We start from the raw sequence: 18,467 nt of genomic DNA, 5'->3' as shown, positions 1-18,467 counted from the left end.
TAAGTTGTTAAGCCCCGTCCATGATCTAAGTAGGGGAGGTCAGCCAAACAGTGGGGAATCCCCGCCTGCATGACGACGCACGCGCCCCACTGCCTTCCCAATCCTTGCTCTCCAGGCTGGCTGGCTGGCGTCGGCGTGGACGTGCTATCTGAGATTCGACCACACTGCTTCATTCATAGCTTCATATCTCTTACAGTATATTTTATGTCTTTATAACCATTTACCATAACCATAGACAATACGTCAATAAATCACATTATCCTCCGCCTGTAACATTCCACAGCAGGACTTGATTTAGCTTCTATCTATTTATCTGTATTTTTTTGTTTTATACTTAATCGCATCTTCCCACAAGGTGGGGTAGCGATACGACTAAGGAAAAGAAAGTAAAATAACAAAAACCTCCACACACAAATATACATTCGATCACATTCACACTCATCTCTCTCTCTCTCTCTCTCTCTCTCTCTCTATGTATATATATATATATATATATATATATATATATATATATATATATATATATATATATATATATATATATATATAATATCTTTTATGATGGTTCTTAGACTGATAAATGAAGAGATCAATATAATATCCATCATTCATTTGTGTGAAAAAATAAAACCATCATTATTGGTGTACATAATATTCTCTCTCTCTCTCTCTCTCTCTCTCTCTCTCTCTCTCTCAGGGCTTGATGCTGTGGTGTCTAGATCATGGTGTCCTCATTCATTCACTCATTCATGCACTCTCTCTCTCTCTCTCTGTTACCATGTTCAATTTCATTTTCTTCCTAGTCGCTGACCTGCTTGTTTATTTGCTTTTTCGATTGCTATCAGCTTGTTAATGGATCTGATCTTAAAATATATACAAACTTTGGCAAAAATCACAATATATCATCAGGTAAATTAACATCTGATTTTCTGAATGCTGACGAAAGGGTCTTAACACATTTTTTTCCTTCTTTAATGGAGTTCCCATGAACAGCCATGAATATTTTTCTCTATACCCTTAGCTGAGAAAAGAAGCTGTATGAAGGTACATAGAGTTCCTTGATGGCGACAGAATGCTAACTGACAAGAGCAAGGAGAGAGCACGGACTGGGACAAGCTGAACCCACTCGCCAGAGGGCTGATGTGATGTCATGCGGGCTTACGCGGCGCGCTGTCTGGCTGACCTCCCTACTTAGTTCATGGCCCCGTCCACACTTTCGCCTATCGGGCATTAACTGCCGGACTGTGCCCTCATCGGTCACAGTCTGTCACGCATGACTGTGATGTTGTCCAAACTGATGAGTAGCTGGTCAGGCAGTAAAGTCGACCAGTAGTCAGTAGGTGGCCGGAAGCGATTGAGTGCGACAGGACCATGCGCAACGCAGTTGAAAAGATAAAGAAATAACTCCGTATAGCATATAAATTGTTGTAGTTGTAAAAAGAGAAAACAATGAAAAGTGCAGAAAACAATATGGTTAAAGAGGCAACTTTTTGAGGATGGCAGGGTCATTGGCTCATGGCCGGCGCCATACCACCGGGAAATGTCTGATGATTTCCATCCACTATGGGCACTGGCTGTCCGCTGGTTTGCCCATCAAAGTTGCAATAAAGTGTTCGATACGGGCTTTGAGATCATATGATTGCTTTGACTTTATTTGTGTATCGCTTACCAGCATCATTATCAATTGCCAGGATGTTTACCGTGTGCGATATAGCTGCGAGATGAGAGCGGAGCTGATTTCAACACATATCTCACAACGATTTTATCTCCTTTTATCTTTCCAAGAAAACTCATCGCAATAATTAAATACGACATGTTTTCACAGGTGGTGAAAATGAATACAGGGACGGCATGGTAATCAATTATGAGGGTTTGTGTTTGCCTAACATATATTTGTCATTAATGTTGATAATGTTTCAACTCTACTAGCATATATCTTATCATTGGTAAGCATAGAACAAAATCATAATAATTTACAGTAAGTTTATTCTACTATATCTCATCATTCTCATTAGGGGGTAGGCACAGAAGGAAATCATAATAATTTACAGTAAGTTTATTTCATGAGGTAATGGATAATGAGAGTGCGTTTAAGTACTTGGGTAGTGTGATGAGCAGGGATGGAAGTTTAGAGGGTGAAGTGTTTGAAAGGGTGCAACAGGGAAGGAAGGTTGCTGGTTCCATGAAACAAATGATAAGAAATAGGGAAGTGAGCACGGAAGTGAAAAAGCTACTACATGACGGTATTGTGATACCAACTCTAACGTATGGAAGTGAAGCTTGGACCTTGTTGGAGGGACAGAAGTCAAGAGTGAAAGCAGTGGAAATGAGTTATTTGATAGGAGCATGGGGAGTCACATGGACAGACAGACAGACAAATAAGGAGGTGAAGGAGCGTTGTGGTGTGGATGTGGATGTGATAGGAAGCGTTAGGAGAAACACACTGAGGTGATTTGGACATGTAGAGAGGATGGAGAGCGAGAGACTGACGAAGAGAATATATGTGAGTGAGGTGGAGGGGGAGGAGTGGGAGGGGGAGGCCAAGGATGAGATGGAGGGATGGAGTGAAGAGGTATATGAGAGAGAGGGATGTGAGATGGGAGCAGGGCAATGAAATGGCGGGGGACAGGGCGACATGGAGGCTACTTGTTTGTGGCCACCCCTTATGGGATTAAGGCGTCTGGCAATAGATAGATAGATAATTTCCTGACAAAATATTCATTCCTCACACCATAAAATAATGTTCTCTCCAAAATAACGCATGATCTATACATGACAAATACATAATACGAGTACTCCCGTTTTATTCGGAAAACTACCCAAACGAATATATCATGAAAACATCATTGGATGAAATTATTAACTCAAAATAAATCTGCCACCTTAATTACACTCAATATTTTGTCCAGAGACCATTGCTGATAATCACATCGTGAAGGCGGTCAGGTAGTGACGTCACATGATTGTGGATGATGTGAGGCTTTCTCCTAAGGATCTCCCACTCCCTCATCATGTGACGCAACAGTTGTTGTGGCGTGTTTTCCTCGTTGAATTCCCAAACATTAACAATATTGGCCCAAACGTACTCAATGGGATTTAGGTCAGGGCTGTTGCTAGGCCAAGGCAAAAGTGGCACTGATCCTCAAACCATGTTTGCACAACAATCGCTGTGTGCACGGGACAATTACTCGTATCGTACATGAAAATGATGTTCTCGGGATACGGATGGGTGTATGCGCGGACAGTAGGCAGCATCACCTCCTCTAGTATCTCCACATACTGCACAGCCCTGAACCTTGTCTATATCTCTGTGACCTTACCAGCACCATGGAAACCAATCCACCCCCACACGTTACATGCTACGTGACCACTCCTTGCCTATGCATAGATGTGTTCCTGAACATAACTATATAACATTATGTCCTTTTCATTTTTGATAAATAATACACATTAATGACTTCATTTTCTATCTTTATCTATCTATCTATCTATTGCCAGACGCCTCAATCCCGTTTGGGGTGGCCACAAACAAATCGCCTCCAAGTCGCCCTGTCCCCCGCCATTTCACTACCCTGCTCCCAACTCACACCCCCCTCTCTCATATACCTCTCCACCCCATCCCTCCATCTCATCCTCGGCCTCCCCCTCCCTCTTCCCCCCTCCACCTCACTCGCATACACTCTCTTCGTCAGTCTTTCACCCTCCATCCTCTCCACATGGCCAAACCACCTCAATGTGTTCCTCATAACGCTTCCTATCACATCCACATCCACACCACAACGCTCCTTTATATCCTCATTCGTCAGCCTGTCTCTCCACGTGACTCCACAGGCTCCTCTTAAATAACTCATTTCCACTGCTCTCACTCTTGACTTGTGTCCTTCCAACAATGTCCAAGCTTCACTTCCGTACGTTAGAGTTGGTATCACAATACTGTCATGTAGTAACTTTTTCACTTCCATGCTCACTTCCCTGTTTCTTATCACTGCTTTCAAGGAACCAGCAACCTTTCTTCCCTGCTGTACCCTTTCAAGCACTTCACCCTCCAAACCTCCATCCTTACTCATCACACTACCCAAATACTTAAACGTACTCACATTTTCCAATTCCTCACCATCTAACCTTGCTGTACATTCACTAACTTCACCTCTCTCTAAGACCATCACTTTACTCTTCCCTACATTCACCTTTAGGTTCCGTTTCCTACACACTCTCTCAAACTCATCCACCAAGCCTTGCAGCTCCCCTTCGTCTTCACTCAACAACACAGTATCATCTGCAAACAACAGTACAGGGAGTTTCCAAACACTATCCTCTCTCACCAGGGCCACTCCAACATCCACTACCCTACCTTGTACCTCTTTTATTACCCCATCCATGTACAGATTGAACAACCATGGAGACATGACACATCCCTGTTTCAAACCAACTTTCAAAGAGAAAAATTCACTTAGTTCACCATCCACACGCACTGCAGCCTTCGCACCATCGTACATACTCTTCACAGCATTCAACAACTTCCCATCTACTCCATATATTCTTAACACTTTCCACAATCCTTGTCTATCCACCCTGTCATATGCTTTCTCCAAATCCATGAAAGCCGCATACAACTTCTTTCCCTTCTCTAGAAACTTTTCCACTAAAGATCTAAGAATGAATATCTGATTTACACAACCTCTTCCCTTCCTAAAGCCTCCCTGTTCTTCTCCAACTAATTTCTCTGTTCTTTCTCTAACTCTGTCTATAAGTATCCTACCATACACTTTTCCTATTATACTAAGAAGACAAATGCCCCTATGATTACTACACACTTCTTTTTCCCCTTTTCCTTTGTACAAGGGAATAATTATACCTGACTTCCAATCCTCCGGGACTCTACCTTCCTCCCAGGCCAAACTGCACATCTTCCACATCCATTCTACTACTATCTCTCCCCCATGCTTCAGCATTTCACCACACACTCCATCAATTCCTGGAGCTTTCCCCGATTTAACTTTCTTCATTGCTTCCACAACTTCTATCCTACCGATTTCTTCCTGTCTTCTCACCTCCCTCCTTCTCCCAGCCATTCCCCAGCCACTTATATTCGCATTACTTCCATCCTCTACGTTCAACAATTCCTTAAAGTGTTCTCTCCATCTGCTCACTTTTTCTCCCTTCTCCACTAGTAATCTACCATTTTTATCTTTCACTCCCCTGCTAACTTCACTTCCACCCTGTCTTACTCTTTTCACTTCTCTCCAGAACATTTTCTTACAGTCCCTCCACTTTACACTCAAATTCCTTCCAAATTCCTCATCCACTCTCTTCTTTCTCTTACTAATCTTTTCACCTCTCTCTTCCTTTCCACATATAACTCTCTCTTCCGCCTCTCAACTTCTTCCACGCCCCTATTTCTCACCCATTCATTATATGCTTTCTTCTTTTGTGCCACAGCCTGTTTCACCTCTTCAGTCCACCACGCTGTTCCTTGCACCCCCCTCCGCCTTCTCTTCCTTCCACACACCACATCACATGCTGCACATATTTCTTCTGTAAATATTCTACACACACCTTCCACGTCTCCCATCTGCTCCAATTCATATTTGCCTAATATCCTCTTGTAACCTTTCCATTCTCCTTGCAACTACTCCTTCCTCTCGTCTTTCCCTTCTTCTATTCCTCCATCTCACTTGCATCCTAATTCTGGCCACCACCAAGTAGTGGTCAGAAAGTCCACTCCCCCAGCCTCTATACACTCTTGCATCCTTTACACATCTTCGCATCCTTTCATCCACACACACATAATCAATCATTGCCTTCCTTTCATTCAGTTCACCACCCACCCTTCTCATCACTCGCCATGTATACCTGTGGATCATTTTATGCCTGAAGAGGGTATTGGCTATCACCAACCCCCTCCCAGCACAAATGTCCACTGTAGTATATATTCCATAAGATTTATTTATTTATTTAATTACACATTACCTATTTTTAAAATTCTCTCTCTCTCTCTCTCTCTCTCTCTCTCTAAATCTAAATCTAAATCTAAATCTACATCTCTATACCGATATTTCTATCTCTATATCTCTATCTCTATCTCAGTATCCTTATCATTGTCTCTATATCGATATCTCTATATCGTCGGTATCCCAATCTCTATATGTCTTCCCTATCTCTAACTCTGTCTCTATCTCTCTATATCAATCTTTCTATCTCCATCTCTCTATCTCTGTCTCTCTATCTCTCTATCGATATCTCTCTCTCAGTCTCTATCTATCTCTATATCCATATCTCTATATCGATATCTCTGTCTCTGTCTGTCTGCCTGATTGTCTGTCTGCCTGTTTGTCTGTCTGTCTCTCTCTCTTAAATATCTATTTATCTATCTATCTATAACCATATATATCTCTATCTCTATCTCTATCTATCTACGTATCTCTATCTATCTATATATATATATATCTATATCTGTTTATCTCTCTCTATCGATAGACAGATAGATAGACAAGTAGATAGAAAGATAGATTCATTCAGCTACAAATTGTTCTAAGTACCGCAAAGCGATAAGACTACTTGCTTGAATTCTTTATGATATTCATGAACGTTTGGTAAATTGTAATGTTTCAAAGACTTTTCGTCTCATTTCAAAGACTTTTTGTCTCATTAACTCTCCTCCTCTTACTGGCGTCCTTCAACCTCTGTCTCTTCGCCGCACTGTTGCATCTTTATCTCTTTTCTATCACAACTTCAGTGGTCGCTGCTCCTCTGAACTGTCTGCTTACATCCCTCCACCTCTACGACGGGCGCGTAGCACCTTTCTAGCAGCAAACTCTCATCCCTTTTTTCTGTCCAGCTCTCTAATGCAAGAGTTAACCGCTACTCCCAGTCCTTCATTTATGCAACAGGTCAACTCTGGAACTGTCTCCCTCTGTCTGTATTTTCTACTTCCTATGATCTCCAGTCTTTCAAACGCAGTGTGTCCAGGCATCTCGAAATGAACGGATCTTGAAATTAGCTCTCTTTTGTATCGTTTTTTTTTTTTTTCTTGGAGGGAACTGTCTTGCGGGTTCCTGGCCATTGGTTCCTTTTTCCTTGCATTAAAAAAAAATCATTGTGACTTTCATCGTGTTGTTAAGCCTGTAGCAATGATGTTTCCCATGGGATGTTGATGAGAAGATGACTCTCCCCCAGTAACCCATTTTATTTTTTTTATAACAGAACAGAGGAAGGAAAAACAAATGAATAAAAAAAAATAATAATCCATAACCAGATTACTGGTATCCTCCGTTCATATAATATCTGTAACAGTTAGACTTGAACAGCTGTAGGTTGAAGTTTGGAGGGAAACAACTCTGGGGAAGCGAGTTCCAAAGAGATGCAGCACGGGGAACAAATACTGTGTGCTGCTCGGTGGTGTGGCCATGAGAGAGAGAGAGAGAGAGAGAGAGAGAGAGAGAGAGAGAGAATTTTTATTTAAAATAGGTAATGTGTAATCGAATAAATAAATAAATCTTATGAAATATATACTACAGTATATAGATGGAAAATGAAGTCATTAATGTGTATTATTTATCAAAAATGAAAAGGACATAATGTTATATAGTTATGTTCGGGAACACATCTATGCATAGGCAAGGAGTGGTCACGTAGCATGTAACGTGTGGGGGTGGATTGGTTTCCATGGTGCTGGTAAGGTCACAGAGATACAGACAAGGTTCAGGGCTGTGCAGTATATGGAGATACTAGAGGAGGTGATGCTGCCTACTGTCCGCGCATACACCCATCCGTATCCCGAGAACATCATTTTCATGTACGATAATTGTCCCGTGCACACAGCGATTGTTGTGCAAACATGGTTTGAGGATCAGTGCCACTTTTGCCTTGGCCTAGCAACAGCCCTGACCTAAATCCCATTGAGTACGTTTGGGCCAATATTGTTAATGTTTGGGAATTCAACGAGGAAAACACGCCACAACAACTGTTGCGTCACATGATGAGGGAGTGGGAGATCCTTAGGAGAAAGCCTCACATCATCCACAATCATGTGGCGTCACTACCTGACCGCCTTCACGATGTGATTATCAGCAATGGTCTCTGGACAAAATATTGAGTGTAATTAAGGTGGCAGATTTATTTTGAGTTAATAATTTCATCCAATAATGTTTTCATGATATATTCGTTTGGGCAGTTTTCCGAATAAAACGGGAGTACTCGTATTATGTATTTGTCATGTATAGATCATGCGTTATTTTGGAGAGAACATTATTTTATGGTATGAGGAATGAATATTTTGTCAGGAAATTATCTATCTATCTATTGCCAGACGCCTTAATCCCATAAGGGGTGGCCACTAACAAACAGCCTCCTTGTCGCCCTGTCCCCCGCCATTTCATTGCTCTGCTCCCAGGTCACACCCCTCTCTCTCATATACCTCTCCACTCCATCCCTCCAAACTCATCCTTGGCCTCCCCCTCCCTCTCCCCCCCCTCCACCTGACTCACATACACTCTCATCAGTCTCTTGCTCTCCATCCTCTCTACATGTCCAAACCACCTCAATGTGTTTCTCCTAACACTTCCTATCACATTCACATCCACACCACAACGCTCCTTCACCTCCTTATTTGTCTGTCTGTCTTTCCATGTGACTCCACATGCTCCTATCAAATAACTCATTTCCACTGCTTTCACTCTTGACTTCTGTCCCTCCAACAAGGTCCAAGCTTCACTTCCATACGTTAGAGTTGGTATCACATTACCGTCATGTAGTAGCTTTCACTTCCGTGCTCACTTCCCTATTTCTTATCATTTGTTTCATGGAACCAGCAACCTTCCTTCCCTGTTGCACCCTTTCAAACACTTCACCCTCTAAACTTCCATCCCTGCTCATCACACTACCCAAGTACTTAAACGCACTCACGTTATCCATTACCTCATGAAATAAACTTACTGTAAATTATTATGATTTCCTGCTGTGCCTACCCCCTAATGAGAATGATGAGATATAGTAGAATAAACTTACTGTAAATTATTATGATTTTGTTCTATGCTTACCAATGATAAGATATATGCTAGTAGAGTTGAAACATTATCAACATTAATGACAAATATATGTTAGGCAAACACAAACCCTCATAATTGATTACCATGCCGTCCCTGTATTCATTTTCACCACCTGTGAAAACATGTCGTATTTAATGATTGCGATGAGTTTTCTTGGAAAGATAAAAGGAGATAAAATCGTTGTGAGATATGTGTTGAAATCAGCTCCGCTCTCATCTCGCAGCTATATCGCACACGGTAAACATCCTGGCAATTGATAATGATGCTGGTAAGCGATACACAAATAAAGTCAAAGCAATCATATGATCTCAAAGCCCGTATCGAACACTTTATTGCAACTTTGATGGGCAAACCAGCGGACAGCCAGTGCCCATAGTGGATGGAAATCATCAGACATTTCCCGGTGGTATGGCGCCGGCCATGAGCCAATGACCCTGCCATCCTCAAAAAGTTGCCTCTTTAACCATATTGTTTTCTGCACTTTTCATTGTTTTCTCTTTTTACAACTACAACAATTTATATGCTATACGGAGTTATTTCTTTATCTTTTCAACTGCGTTGCGCATGGTCCTGTCGCACTCAATCGCTTCCGGCCACCTACTGACTACTGGTCGACTTTACTGCCTGACCAGCTACTCATCAGTTTGGACAACATCACAGTCATGCGTGACAGACTGTGACCGATGAGGGCACAGTCCGGCAGTTAATGCCCGATAGGCGAAAGTGTGGACGGGGCCATGAACTAAGTAGGGGAGGTCAGCCAGACAGCGCGCCGCGTAAGCCCGCATGACATCACATCAGCCCTCTGGCGAGTGGGTTCAGCTTGTCCCAGTCCGTGCTCTCTCCTTGCTCTTGTCAGTTAGCATTCTGTCGCCATCAAGGAACTCTATGTACCTTCATACAGCTTCTTTTCTCAGCTAAGGGTATAGAGAAAAATATTCATGGCTGTTCATGGGAACTCCATTAAAGAAGGAAAAAAATGTGTTAAGACCCTTTCGTCAGCATTCAGAAAATCAGATGTTAATTTACCTGATGATATATTGTGATTTTTGCCAAAGTTTGTATATATTTTAAGATCAGATCCATTAACAAGCTGATAGCAATCGAAAAAGCAAATAAACAAGCAGGTCAGCGACTAGGAAGAAAATGAAATTGAACATGGTAACAGAGAGAGAGAGAGAGAGAGAGAGAGAGAGAGTGCATGAATGAGTGAATGAATGAGGACACCATGATCTAGACACCACAGCATCAAGCCCTGAGAGAGAGAGAGAGAGAGAGAGAGAGAGAGAGAGAGAGAGAGAGAGAGAGAATATTATGTACACCAATAATGATGGTTTTATTTTTTCACACAAATGAATGATGGATATTATATTGATCTCTTCATTTATCCGTCTAAGAACCATCATAAACGTTATTATATATATATATATATATATATATATATATATATATATATATATATACATAGAGAGAGAGAGAGAGAGAGAGAGAGAGAGAGAGAGAGATGAGTGTGAATGTGATCGAATGTATATTTGTGTGTGGAGGTTTTTGTTATTTTACTTTCTTTTCCTTAGTCGTATCGCTACCCCACCTTGTGGGAAGATGCGATTAAGTATAAAACAAAAAAATACAGATAAATAGATAGAAGCTAAATCAAGTCCTGCTGTGGAATGTTACAGGCGGAGGATAATGTGATTTATTGACGTATTGTCTATGGTTATGGTAAATGGTTATAAAGACATAAAATATACTGTAAGAGATATGAAGCTATGAATGAAGCAGTGTGGTCGAATCTCAGATAGCACGTCCACGCCGACGCCAGCCAGCCAGCCTGGAGAGCAAGGATTGGGAAGGCAGTGGGGCGCGTGCGTCGTCATGCAGGCGGGGATTCCCCACTGTTTGGCTGACCTCCCCTACTTAGATCATGGACGGGGCTTAACAACTTAGTCTACCTCCGGGAACTGACTAACGTCAAGCAACATAATTATTCATTAAAATGAGGAAACAACCCCACGGCTGCCAGTGTTAATTGACGCTAGTTACCCATTTGGTAGCCTCTTCATTCCACTGTCTTCATCGTTGTCTCTTTCCTACCATCTCCTCCAAACACTGTGGGAGAGGAATCGGTGTTGGTTAGGTGCTGCAAATTAAAACTGAATATTTGGTTACCTAGTCCCTGTTTGATGTTACAGAACGATGTCTTATGCACCTCATGGGCGTGAAAGTAATGAAGTGGGGCTGCTAGGAAGAATTTTAAGGTAACCATCTCATAATATATGAATGTTGCTGATTATCTTATTATATTTTTGCGTTTCTAATGCAATGCATTTATACTGAGAATGAGCCCCGAGAGGGGGTATCGTCTGCAGAGACGTGGGCGATAGGGTTTTGGCACCCTTTTGGTCCCGAATCAATCCTTTTCAGCTCCTCAACTGTCCCTCGTTTCTTTCTTTTTCCTCGTGCATGCTGTCCCTCTCTATTTCCTCTTGCCTTGTGATACAAGGCCTTACTGGCTTAGTACAGTGTTCTCTCTTCTTATTTCAATATATTTGGTGACATAAAAAAGGTAGCAAGACAACAAATATTTTAGTATTAATTTACTGTCTATGCATATTACCAGATATCATGTGTTATAGAGCCTAATAACCCTTGAAATTGATGAAACGTAATACCAATATTACGTTCGTTAAAGAAAGCATTGCCGGTTCTCTTCGTTAGAGGTCAACATCCATTAATCTGATTCACTAGACTTCGTTTCCACTGCTTCGATTATTATGAATAAACGAAATTACCAGCTGACATGCTACTCTTCTGTGCTATGTTGCTAGTTACGTTTTATAGATTGATGATGCTTATTACTCCATTACTCTCCACGTTCGATCATGAAATACTGAAGTATTCTCTTTACATTATTTCGTTCCACTCATTACTTATTAACCTTGATTTACGTATAATATGATGAGAATATTTGCTTCACCACCACTCGAAAGTTCAGCCAGTCACGGTCCACCTTACACAGGCTCTAGGTTCTGAGCAGTTCATTAATAAAAATACAGGTACGTGGACTTACTATGGGGAACTGCCAGATGTCTCCATATACCTCAATATTTTTTCGCACTTTCTACTTGCTCAACTGCACAGTTGCGGACATCTCAAACAGAAACACCCCGTCCACCAGCGAGGTGGTGTAATGCTCCCCGCATCTGGTAACATTGATAAGTATGGGACTTCTCCAGGCTTCGTTCGGTCACTAGGACGAACCGAACTCTGTGATCATCGCTGCTGTGCGCAGTTGTTGGTGGTATATAAACATTGTCCCGCCTGACAAGATACTGAAAATAGCATCGTGTTTATGAATATGGTAATAAAATAATTCACACCATACTTACTTGTAGGCCTACTTTATTCACACAAAACACACAGGATACGTTAGTGTGACTTTTAACATCACGAACCATACAACATTTACCGACGGCCAGCACTTAAGCCATTATAACATTATCTTGCATTCCCTCACCTATCATAATATTCACAAATTTACAACGACCCCCCTCCTCCCTGACCGTGAACCTGAAAGTGGTAGACCTCTATAATCGACGCAATTTCATAAGAGGTGGCACCACAGGAGGAGGCAAGGCGAGGGGCCTCAGAGACAGGAGGAGGAAGGTGGGTGAGGAGGGGGCAATAGTGTTATGGCCTGTGGGAAGGGGGGCTCTGCAGGAGACGAGTGATTGGGTAGGGAAGAGTAGACTGTGAGAGACTGATGAGGAGAGTGTGAGTCAGGTGGAGGGGGGAGGGGGGAGAGGGAGGGGGAGGTCAAGGATGAGATGGAGGGATGGAGTGGAGATGTATATGAGAGAGGGGTGTGTGAGCTTTGAGCAGGACAGTGAAATGGCGGGGGACAGGGCAACATGGAGGCGATTTGTTTGTGGCCACCCCTACGGAACTAAGATTTCTGGCAATAGATAGGTAGACAGATAGATGCAGAGGACGTATTGTGTGACATTTCTTTTAAAAAACTTACCATAATCATGACATGCTATTATCATTATATTTTCTTGAGGAACATCGCTTATACAGTGTATTTATATTACCACCAACAACCGCGCACAGCGGCAATAATCACAGCGTTCGGTTCGACCTAGCGACCGAACGAAACCTGGTAAAGTTCCATACCTATCAGTGTAACCAAATGCGGAGAGCATTACACCACCTTGCTGGTGTTTCTGTTTGATATGTCCGCAACTGTACCTATCCGGGTTTGCAGCAGCAACTATCAACAAAGAAATTCGGCTTAAAGTTGCCTTCTGCAGGAAAAAAGCCAAAAACTTTCTCGTGTAATGTTTTGTCAGACGAACCGAAAACTTTGAATTATATTCCAATTACCACTAGACTATTTTATTCATCCCACTGAACTCCACAGCAAAAGTGCTTTCGTGCGACGAGGCTGTTTTTGCAGTTTTCATCCTTTGGCTTCTTTTTATATACATGAAAAGAGAAGTAAAATTCAGAAAGCCGAAGGGTTAACTCCACTAAAAATGCTGGTCAAACGACCTACCTTTTATGTCAGTACTTTGGGAAATAAAGAAACGAGAGAGAGAAGTACAGGTACTTTGAACGGGTTTAGCGATGTGGACTGAATGGTGAGTGAAAGACTGGCTGCCAAAGATTGTGGGAATGAAGCAGGTGGGAGAAGAAAAAATAACTTGCGAGAAAATAGCATGAAAAGGTGGAAAGAAGAGAAAAATAAAAATGATAATAATAATAACAATAATAATAATAATAATAATAATAATAATAACAAAAGGCAGGCTGCGAACCAGGTGCATGGGCCTTTTTTTTTTTTTTTTTTTGCCTATCGACCATTGCGGCCGGAGCCCCTGGTCATTAAGGCAAAAATATATATATATGTATATACACACACACACACACACACACACATATATATATATATATATATATATATATATATATGTATATATATATATATATATATATATATATATATATATATACATGCATAGGAACATACACACTTTGATGCACAGGTACGTACATGTATATATAATAAATTTTATTTTATTATTTTTTGTATTTTTATTTTTATTTTTTTTAAATTTTTTATATTTTTAACCTTATATTACTTATAACAGAAATACCTAATCTAAAGACCCTAAAACTAATCACCTAACAGACAAATCGCTAACCTATACTAAATCCATAGAGACAGAAAACTAGACCTACGCAACTGGTAAAATAGCCTCGACCAAGAGAACTCCATCGACTGCAGATATGTAATGCCTTTCTACCTTACATACCTGCACTCATCACCTGGTGACTGTCAGTCTAGGCACAACCTAAAATAGGGGACATCAATATATGAAAGGGAACCAGACGAGTCAGGAACATTTCCATATACGTCAGCTGTCGGCCCTAATTAGGATAACTTAAGCAAGATGGAATAATGTATTTACATAATTTGTACAAAAAGTGAAGAATCTCGCCCAACAGACCACCATCGACTGCAAGTGCCCAATACCTTTCTATATTGCACACTTGCACTCATCAGCTGGTGACTGTCACGCGAGGAACGTGGCTTAATGTAGGGGACATTTATATTAGAAATAGATCAGTGGGAGGAGGACCTATTTCAAATATGTCAACTGTCAACCCTAATTGACATTACAATATATACATATTTACCGTTGATAAAAACCATAACCAAACCACCTTCTGCAGGTAAAAAAGTCACATCACTCTGATCAGTCCGGTCTCTCTCAAGAAAGCCATCAATTTATCAGTCATAACAATGTCCACGTCACCTAGAATGGTGGAAAGAGTGAAGGGAACGTCTGCTTCGCCGCAGTAATTTATAAGTGAAGCACGTTCACGAACAAATTGCCGACAGCGCAGGATGATATGACTGATAGATAACGCTGCATCACAGATGTCACAGTGCGGTGGGAATCGTTTTTCCATATAAGGTTTCATATGTGTTAATACGGTGGCACTGAGCCGTAATCGTGCCAACACTTTTTCTTCGAGGCGACTGGGATGGTTGGCAGTGTCCCAGTCGCCCAGGTACGGCTTACAGGTTGGAATATTAAGTCTGGTCCACTGACCTTGCCACAGAAGATTTATTGATCTCTTTCCGAAAGAGAGACTCGACCGTAGATCACGAGGAACGTCCCAAGTCTCCTCGAGCTCTACAGCCGACTTTGCAAGTAAGTCAGCCTGCTGATTGCCGTAGATACGACAATGACCAGGCACCCAGATCAGCGTGAATGACTTGTTGCATGAATGCAACTTATTAACGATGCGGCCCTGGATCTCGTGAGAGTCCGTAGTGCAAGATGCAATTGCCTGAAGGGCTGATTTTGAATCTGAGAATACGACAAATGAGTCATGCCTAGAATTGAGAGCATTGTCTATGGCTTTGTCAATAGCAAAAAGTTCGGAGGTAAACACAGATGTATGAGTCGGCAACCGATACCTGAGGGCACACTCACTCGACCACACACTTGCACCCACACATTCACTCTACTTGGAGCCGTCGGTGTACAAGTGGTGGAACCCCAAGTGACAAATGATGATGTTATGAAACAAGTGGTGGACCTCTGCCTCCGGCGCCTTGCCCTTTGGTGCTGGGAGCCATGATACGTCAATAGTAAAGCCCAGTGGCTCCCAAGGCACTATATTTTTTAACACCAACTTGTCACAGTCACTGAGGTCCACACCAAACTCCTGAGTCAGTAAGTGGAGGCGAATGGCAAGTGGCCGATGCACCCCCTGCAGAAGGTGGTGATATTGATGCAGGGGGGTACAGGCCACATTGCAGATATTACTTTTCCTAGATGTCGTTATGCCGTAGGACAAGGCCAGATGTTCACAGCTAATACGGAGGGGAGGCACATTCGCCTCCACTTCCATACGAGCTAAACGGGTACACTGGACGGATCCAAGACACATTCGCAAACATTTATTCTGTTGCATATCCAATCTTTTCAGCGTGGCATTGGATGCCGAGCCATACACCTGTGTGCCATAGTCTAGCTTTGATCGAGTGAGGGACTTATACACCATTAATAAAGATTTTCTGTTAGCACCCCAAGAAGTAACCGCTAGGTACTTGAGGACATTTACTGGTTTATCGCAACGAGCAAGCAAAGTATTAACATGAATTTTAAAAGTTCAAATGATGATCAAAATATAGGCCCAAAAACTTAATAGAATTTTGAAAAGGTACCGCCTGATTATCCAAAGTTAAGCACAAATTAGGTACGTTATGAGTCGTAAAAACTACAGCGGTACACTTACGGACGGAAAACTTAAATCCCCACTGCAAGGCCCATTGGTGGACGGAGTCAAGGGCTGCTTGAATCCGCCCAGCCAAAAATTGTGCATTACAGGAAGAGTGCCATATTGCACAATCGTGAGCGTAGAGCGAGTATTTAAGATTCCTCGGGATAGGAGCTGATGACAGAATATCATTGATCATAATACTAAATAAAGTAGGACTAAGCACACTTCTCTGCGGCACCCCGTTTTCCTGGATAAATATATCCGATGTTATGTTACGGGGCAATTTGACAGAGAAAGTCCTGTCCCTTAAGAAATTTGAAATAAAAATAGGCAAATTTCCTCTTAAACCATAAGCATAGAGCTTCATTAGTATACCGTGTCGCCATGTCATGTCATAGGCTTTATGGATGTCCAAGAACACCCCTATCATGAATTCTTTATTGGCAAATGCCTCTGGAATACAATGCTCCAAATTCATTAAATGATCTAGTGAACTTCTGCATTTACGGACGCCACAATGTTGATCATTTAACAGATTCTTCGACTCTAAAACAAAAAGAAGCCTATTGTTTACCATTCGTTCCATGACCTTACATAGACAAGAAGTCAACACAATAGGACGAAATGAAGTGGGATTCATAAGACGACCAGCCTCTTTGAGTATCGGTATGACGTGCAGAAAGTGCCATGAGTTTGGGAACGTTTGAGATGCCCAAATCTCATTGTACAAAGTTAACATCTTAGTCAGGTTGTCCTGATTAAGATACTGGATCATATCGTACGTGATGGTGTCTGGTCCAGGGCTGGTGTCTTTACAGGATTTAAGGGCAAGGAGCAGTTCATCTAGCGTAAACTCCTGGTTGTACGGGGAGTCTACGTCTTCTGTGGCAAAGTCTTATATCTGTAGCTCAGCCGTGCGTTTATGATGTTGAAAACGCGGATCATAATTGGCTGAGCTACTTACATGAGAAAAACTCCTGGCGAGGATGTTAGCAACATCCACGGGCTCGTCATAGGTGGTATTGTTCACCTGCAGGGTGGTGACAGGGAAATATGGGCCTTTATTATTTAATATTCTTATAGTGGACCAGACTTTACTTAATGGTTTTGTACGAGTCACCGTGGACACAAAGGACCGCTAGGAGTCACGTTTGGCCCTTCTTATTATTCTCCTTGCCTCAGCCTGTGCGTGTTTGTATGCAATAAAATTTTCCTCTGTAGGCTGACTGTCAAAAATCCTGTATCTCCTATTGCGTTTTCTTAATGCTTGTCGGCAATCCGGCGTCCACCAATGTGCTCTGTGCTTCGCATGAACTGTAGAAGTCTTGGGAATAGCAGCCTCAGCTGCGTGTAATATGGATTTTGTTATATTTTCGACCTTAACATCCATGGTCTCCCCAGATATATCTAAGCGGGTGATCCTTGAGAAGGATCCCCAATCTGCTTTCTTATAGTTAAATTTTGGAGGTGGAGGGTCCGAATCAATGTCGGGTGTAAAGGAAAGACAGATGGGTAGATGATCACTTCCCAAGGAGTCGTCATAAGGGTCCCACGAGAAATCTTGATGTATACCAAGGGAGGCCAAAGATAAGTTAATGGCCAAAAAGTTACCAGTACGATCATCTACACTAGTCGCTCTACCCTCGTTCAGAAGACAGAGGTTGGACTGTAGTATTAGGTCGGGTACATGCTCCCCACGACCATCGATCCTTAAGCTGCCCCATTAATATTGATTGGCGTTTAAATCGCCCAACACTAACTTATTTCCAGGCAGATGTTCAAATAGTGCATTTAAAGCATCACTATCAATGGGGCCATGTGAAGGACAGTACAGAGAGGAAATAGACAGATACGTGTTATTAAATTTTACTCTGCACGCAACTGCTTCCAGAGTAGAATTTAGAATCACTTCTGTTTGTGGGTGTGGTTTATGTGTGTATATGGCGACTCTGTGACCTTCATATCTTCTATATGAGTGGTAGTGTTTTAACTGCGGAGGATCAGGGTGATCCTCCAGGCGCGTGTCCTGTAAACAAATAACGTCTGGCCTGTTTATAGAAAGCAAGAATGCTACATTGTGTAGTGTATTCCTAAGACCCCTACAATTCCACTGTAACA

This window comes from Coenobita brevimanus, chromosome 21, assembly GCF_032717465.1.
Source record: "Coenobita brevimanus isolate Jiangsu-jjx chromosome 21, ASM3271746v2, whole genome shotgun sequence".
In the NCBI taxonomy this organism is placed as follows: Eukaryota; Metazoa; Arthropoda; class Malacostraca; order Decapoda; family Coenobitidae; genus Coenobita; species Coenobita brevimanus.
The sequence above is the reverse complement of the archived record's forward strand: the minus strand, read 5'-3'. Positions refer to the sequence as shown.